The sequence below is a fragment of the Triticum urartu genome, chromosome 6 (genome assembly GCF_003073215.2).
Source record: "Triticum urartu cultivar G1812 chromosome 6, Tu2.1, whole genome shotgun sequence".
In the NCBI taxonomy this organism is placed as follows: Eukaryota; Viridiplantae; Streptophyta; class Magnoliopsida; order Poales; family Poaceae; genus Triticum; species Triticum urartu.
In genome coordinates this window covers 278,973,893-278,981,531 of record NC_053027.1, presented here as the reverse complement: position 1 = coordinate 278,981,531, position 7,639 = coordinate 278,973,893, and positions in this window count along the sequence as shown.

The following is a 7,639-nucleotide window of genomic DNA, read 5'->3' as shown; positions in this document are numbered from 1 at the left end:
TTTTGGAGATGTTTATGCTCTAAGTTGGGGACTAAACTGCTTTTTAGTACTACTTGTCACCACCAAACTGATGGACAAACTGAAGTAGTCAATAGAACATTGTCTACTATGCTTAGGGCTGTTTTGAAGAATAACAAGAAAATGTGGGAAGAATGCTTGCCTCATATTGAATTTGGTTATAATCGTTCATTGCATTCTACTACTAAGATGTGCCCTTTTGAAATTGTGTATGGTTTCCTACCTCGTGCACCTATTGATTTGTTGCCTCTTCCATCTTCGGAGAAGGTTAATTTTGATGCTAAAGAACGTTCTGAATTGATTTTAAAAATGCATGAGTTAACTAAGGAAAACATTGAGCGTATGAATGCTAAATATAAACTTGCTGGAGATAAGGGTAGAAAACATGTTGTGTTTGCCTGGAGATCTTGTTTGGTTACATTTGCATAAAGATAGATTTCCTAATCTGCGCAAATCAAAGCTAATGCCACGTGCTGATGGTCCTTTTAAGGTGTTAGAGAAAATAAATGATAATGCATATAAACTTGAGCTACCTGTAGATTTTGGGGTTAGTCCCACTTTTAACATTGCAGATTTGAAGCCTTATTTGGGTGAGGAAGATGCGCTTCCGTCGAGGACGACTTCATTTCAAGAAGGGGAGGATGATGAGGACATCAATACCATTGTTACACCCACAGCCCCTACTGTTACATATACTGGACCAATTACTAGAGCTCGCGCACGCCAATTAAATTACCAGGTACTTTCGTTTCTTGGTAATGATTCTAATGTTCATGAGATTATGATGCTGCCTAAATTGGATACATTTGTTTTGCTTTCAAATGAAGGGCCTAGCTTGGAGAAGGATGAACATTGGAGCAAGAACACGAATGGAGTTGATGGCATGCGCAAGGGGATCAAGAACGGAGTTACAAGTGATGATTTCAGGACTTTGAAGCCGCCATAAGGAGTGCATGAAGCCTTGGACGAAATATACAAGATGCCACTTCATAATATTCGTCCATAGGCTATTCTAGGTGCTGCGTCACCTTATTAATGGGCCAGGCCCATGTAATTTCGAAATACTTAAGTATAGGCTATTTTTAGAGTCCGTATGTGTGGGGAAACAAGAGTTAGGGTTGGTTTCGGACCCCACCCTCAAGGGCCACGAAATTCCCCCCTCTTCCTCCATATATACAGCCCTTAGGGCGTCGTTTAGACTTTGGGTTTTGTTTAGATTAAAAGTTCGCCATAGCTGCAACTTCGCGTACTTCGTTTGTGTCCAACGACCAGACCAAGACGTCACAGAACCCCACCTTGATCAATAAAGCTTTCATCTTATATTCGCAATATCCCGATTGCAATCTCAGTTTCTTGCTTGTTCTTCGTTTGCTCGCAGGAAACAGACCCTCGTGGTCAGGTTGATCGTGCTCCGGCGTGGTCAATAACCCTCGGAAGTTGGTTTAGCGATTGCTAAGGCGCGACGCCTCGCACGTTCGTAGTCGGATCGTCAAGGTCGACTCCCACAGAAAACGATAGCCACCATCTCATCGAAACATTGGGACACCTTAGCCTCTATCAATTTGGGACACCTGGGATTACCATCCTACCCCTGACCCGCAGTAGGTCCGTAATTTAAGAGGGGGGCAAAGTTTGTACTTTGCCCAAATTTCAAACAAGCGTGTCCCAGCTTCTGTTCAAAAAAGCCAAAAAAAATGCGTCCCAGACCGAAACATGGTTCTCTCCCAACCCCCGCCCACCCGTTCGATTCCCCATTCGTACTCTGTGGGCGCAAAAACTACCTCTCCACCAGCCGTGAAACCCCAGAGTCCTCCGTCCGACACCCCATTCCACCCATCAACCGCCACCCTCCTCCATCACGTCGGAGCCACTACCCCGACATTGTCGTCCACCGCAACCTCAACCGCAACGCCCTCCACGGCTAGTAGTTGAAGCCGAGGTCGATCCATCCGTACCCGAGCCAGTTCAACCACGCCGTCCCGCGCCTCACCGTTGCCGCTCCAACTTCGCCACTCTCCACCGCACCGGAGCTGTTCCTGCTACACCATCCTTCGCCACCTCGGATCTGCTTCCCCTCCACCGACATACGGCCACGGCAACACAGTCAACAATTTGGCCATGTGTTCGTCCAAGCCTGCACCCTCCAGAACATCGGTTTCCCCCGCAAAAAGAAGAAGATCGGCGCGACATGCGGAGGCGACCACACCGGCAACCGAAAACGGTACTCCTCTTCCCTTATTCGTGCAAATCTTACGTGTCTGCTTGCACGATATTCATCCCATAGAAAACACTAGCTGACTGCTTCTTCTTGATACTAGATGTTCCTAGTAACTCGCGATGCACAAGGTTTCTCCTCGTATACTATTTCACCTTAGATAGAGGTCCGTCGCCCCCCTCAATTTCAATTCCTAGTCAGTTTATTCCCAATTAACGGAAGCATTCCCCGGCGTAACAGGCGCTAGTCCGCCTATTACACCGAGGAAGCAGCGCCTCGGTGTTTATCTTGGGGGCATGTGGGGCCTAGAGCTACTGGTGCCCGATCTGGAGGTCGGCCGGGATTAAAGGGATGGCCTGGGGGCGCTGCCAAGCATGGCGGTGGTGTGAGGTCGACGGGAGGCCGGGGCGGCGGAGGCAGGGGTCTGGGCCGGTGGTCGCTGGCAGTTCGAGAAAGATCGTCAACAGTGACTGGCGGGAGGTAGACGAAGGCCATCTTCCCGTTCCTTATAGATTAGACGGTTCATTAAAAAAATGACTGACCTATTTATTTTCAATCGACTGTTATCTTGATATGACCACATGTGGTGCTGTGCTGGAGGAGTACCTGCATTTCCTATGCTCATATATTACAAAATCATATGGAGTAGAATCTAATTTTGTTTGCCATGCAATGTTGTAGAGCTATCATATGTCTCCCGTCATTTATTTTTCAGCCACCTGGTATCAGCTACTTTTACAGTGCACTAGTTCTGCACACACTTCACCCATACTCTCACTATTGTGTTTTTATGCAAGGGTATTTCAGAGTCTGCCTCGAGAGAAGCAGAAAAGAAAAGAGAGAAGTTGCTCCATCTTTCTACGCGGGTAAGCACGACACGTTACAACGCTATAAAGGGTGCAGTGTTAGCAGTTGGAGACGGTAAACGTAGCTCTAGAGTTGATGACCTCGCTCGCAATGAACCACCATCCCAGGTGCTTGTTTTAACTTCGCGGTGTCATATGTGGTTGCATGTTCCATATGGTGCCTAGCTTGTGTTCGAAAGGCCGAAGTCGGTCTTTATTAAGATAAGGAAGGATATTTTTTACATGAACCACCATCCCGTGAGCACCAGAAGACAAATAGCTAGTCAGGGCACTGGCCGAGCCAGTGACAAGCCTAGCAAAGAGAGGCATCACCTGGAAGCCAACTAAAAAGCCGTGATGGTGGCGAAGCAGCCTGCCTCCCACCAAGCTCTCATGTCCTAGATGATCATGCTCACCACTCCAGCCGGATGTCTAGCTTGTATTGCTTCCAATTTGGTTAAATTGCATCTTCTTAGCTTACACATTATACCTTTGAATATGACATGCCTTTCTGTTTTTAGTACATACTAGCACATCTGTGTATTAACCATGTTCTTACATCAAACTAATTTTCTTGTGTATCCCTCATCAATCACTTATGATGAGGCAGTCAGGCAAGTGGATTACTCCTTATTTAAAGAATGCAGCGTCAGCCTCCCGACATGATTCTCAAGAAACATCAAGGCTAGATGAAGATAGTGAACGTAGCTCTGTAGTTGATTACCGCATTTCCCCTACACTAGCATCACAGGTGCTTGCTCTAACTTGGCAGCGTGATATGTGGTTGCATGTTGCATATGGTGTCTAGATTGTAATTCTTCCAATTTGGTTAAACTGCATGTGCTATTCTTCTTAGCTTATACATTATACCTGTTAATGTGACATGCCTTCCTGTATTTAGTACATAGTACATCTATCTATTAAGCATGTCCTCACATAAAACTATTGTTTTTTCGTATCCCGCATAAATCAATATGATGAGACACCTTCAATATATGCAGTGTGACATTAGTTGCATCTTTGATATGATTTATAGCATGCGCTGCTTCTAATTTGTTGAAATGCCATTTATGATGGGACACTTTTAACTTGGCAGACTCATATTGGTTGCATCTTTCACGTGGTGTCTAGCTTGCATTGCTTTTTATTTGGTGAAATGGTTTATGCTTAGTTTACACAAAAAGTTGTGAATATGCCATGCCGTCCTGTTTTTCATATTATTCCATCCTGGAATCATGTGTTTGCCTTACATCAAAGTAGTGATTGTCAGTATCATGCACGAATAAGTTCTGAAGAGTGAATTTTATTGCTTTTTCTTGTCGGTTTTACTTGACAATTCAAAATCAATAAAGCGGAAGGAAGTTAGCAAGGCAGCGGATGAAGGTGCTCCTTCCAAATGGAGGGCCTCTACAGATTCTACTCCTCCACCCCCAAGATGATTTCCAAGACAACACATGCATAGACACTCAACGTAGTTGTGTTGGTGATGAGCACGTCTCCCCTAGTGCACCATCACAGGTGCTCCCTCTAACTTGGCACTGTTATATGTGGTTGCATGTTATGTATGATGTCTAGCTTGTATTGCTTCTAATTTTGTTGAATTTCATCTGCTTACTTTACACATTATACTTGTGACTAAGACACGTGTTCCTGTTTCTAGAACATACAATATCTGTCTATCACACCATGTTCTTACATCAAAGTACATTTGTTCTGAAGAACTAAATTGTTATTCATTTTTATTGTCGGCTTGACTTAACATGGCACAGAGAAAGGGAAGCAAGACAGAACGATATGGAAAGGGAAGCGGAACAATCCTGCAGATTCTGCTGGTATTGATGGTGCAATAGAAGGTCAAAGTCCAGCCGAAAATTGTACCGATAGGGTATCCCATGCTACACGAACTGCAGAACAAGCCAAACAGAAACAAATAGTTGCCACCAAACAAGCAGAGACAACCCTAGTTGTTGCAACACCTTCCACAGTACCACCAGCTGCACGATTTACTCGTTCGTCAATTCAACTAGCAGCATGTTCCCAAGCTCCCTTGCCACCTGACACTACTTCTGAAGTATTCTTGACACAAGATGAGGTGGCAAGATGAGATAAACTTTGTGAGCTTCAACAGTAAGAAGGTAGTTGCTGGAGTCAAGTTACAGTTGCATGCTTCTTTATATGTAGTCTCACAGTTTGATGTACACTAACACTTCCTATATTTGTTGCTGGACTAGCACCTAGGCGCAATAGGAAACAAACATCAGGGATAATGCTCAATACGTTAACTAAATCTAGAGGAGGAAGAATGGAGATCCGTTTTGAGGCAGGTTTAAAAAGGCCACGTGATGCTACAGAGTCAGCCAAGTTAGAATGAGAGGTAGCGGTTGCTGTTAGCTGGCATGTACGTATCCTCCCAACATGGATTCAGTACAGGAATGACAAAGACGAAACCTAGTTCAACACCTTCCTCGACCATTTATATATAAGTATGGTTATGTATGGAAACTAGTAATATCGTCTTGCTCTGTCCAATACTTTCTAGGTTGCTGATAATGGGACTCCCATAATTTTCAACAGATGAGGTTCAAGTTGATAGCCAAGATGATGCAACCAGACAAGCTTGCACCCATGTTTTCAAGTCTGCTCTGTGACAGTATCGGTATAACTTGAGGAAAACTCACTTTGAAGGCAAGGCTAACAACGAACTTGCCCAAACATCTCCAGTGGAAAATATATCTGATGAAGACTGGAGAGGCCTCGTTGAACACTGGTCCGATCCGAAGTATTAGGTATATTATATATATGTGATCAGATCACATGTTGAAGTCCTATTTACGCATGTGCCACACAAATCTATCTTCTTGTAGGTGATATGTTCAAAGAACAAGGCCAACCGTATGAAAGTGAAATTCCAACAGACGACAGGATCTCGTAGCTATATTGCGCACTGCGAGGCTCTTGTAATTAGCTGTTGTTTCACTCTTTTCGCTGTACCATATTATCAGATCTATATTGACTTGTTCCAAATGCAGAGGAGAGCCCGCAAGGACCAAAAAGTACCTAAACCAAATGATGTCGAAATCTTCAAGGACTGACACACCAGCAAGAAGAAGGGCATGACTACACTAGTCAAATCCGCTGTTGTAAGTCCTTAATCCTCATGCCTTTTAACTACTACTTACTCTGACTTGTGCCTTGAACTGCATGGTTTGCAGCCAATGTCTATTACTATTTTTAATTTTATACACAATTGTCTTAGCGTATCATTGCACCTTACAAGGTTTAAAAGAGAGGACTGATGTTCCTTTGATCTTGACCTGTAATCTAGCTCCGTGCTGGACTTGCCCACACAACGTTACAATTGCCTGTTTGTCTGTTCTCAGTTGTTTTGTCATATGAATGATGTCATACTATGCTTACTGTATTATAAACTTCGTCTCTTTATCCTTATCCCTCAATACAATGTGAAGAAATAGACAATACATTAGTGATGGTACATGGTCATAAGTTTGGAACCTGGTTTTATTATGTACTTTGCAATAAAATACAACTATTATTTTACATGGGTTCACCAGAATAAGTTCTGTATATAGACCAAAGCTATTTTGTTTGGTTTTGCTGCCTCCTTAATATCTTCTGTTCTGGTACTACTAATGTAAAACCACAACTTTTCAGTGAGCTATGAAAAAATGGTGAAACCGCCACCTTCTGAAGGTGGCGAGGCAACTATAACCGCAATGTCAGCTCTTGCTCCAGTGGGTCAGTACCTGTCCACTAACAGTGCCAAAAGCACGTTCCTGCATAATACTGGCTTGGTTGTTAAGGCAATCTCGTCCAAACTGCCTCATGATCAAGATATGCAAGCTCAAAACAATGTTGTATCTGCGCTCCAGACACAAGTCCATTCCCTAACAGTGACCCTTTGTGAAACAAGGAGAGACATTGTTCGATGTTGTCAAGATATGCATGGTTTTGAAACCAGACTATCAGACATTCGCTATGTTGTTCAGGAGCCTAGGAGAACTGAAGGCGAAGGTTACAGTGCTCCATCGGACAATACAGCATGAAAACATAACAGTCAGGTCAAATGAACCGAGCTTCTGAACTTCTGGTGGTGCATTTATCTGCTAGAATGTTAACTTTTATGCCAACCTTCCTTTTGTTTTATAGTTGTAATTTGTTTTGGTGCGATACAAAATTTGTTCTTAACGTGCAACCACCGGCTGAAGAAAACAGCAGGCCATTTTTGTATAGTGTAGGGTGTTCCCTATATTTTCACTGGTGGCGAACTTTGATGCCCACCGGCTGTAGTTAACATGGGCCTCCTATGGGCCATAGCAAAAATGGGCCTTCTAAGGGACGTAGAAACAATGGGCCTTCTACGTGGTGTAGAAACAATGGGCCTTATACGGGTCATAGACACAATGGGCCTTCCATGGGCCGTATCATCAATGGGCCTTCTACGGGCATATGATCGATTGGCCAAACATGGCCGTAAATGCGCTAGATTTGAAATCGTCCATTCATGGGTCGACTGTCGGTGTTCTGGGAACGGGGGTCCCCA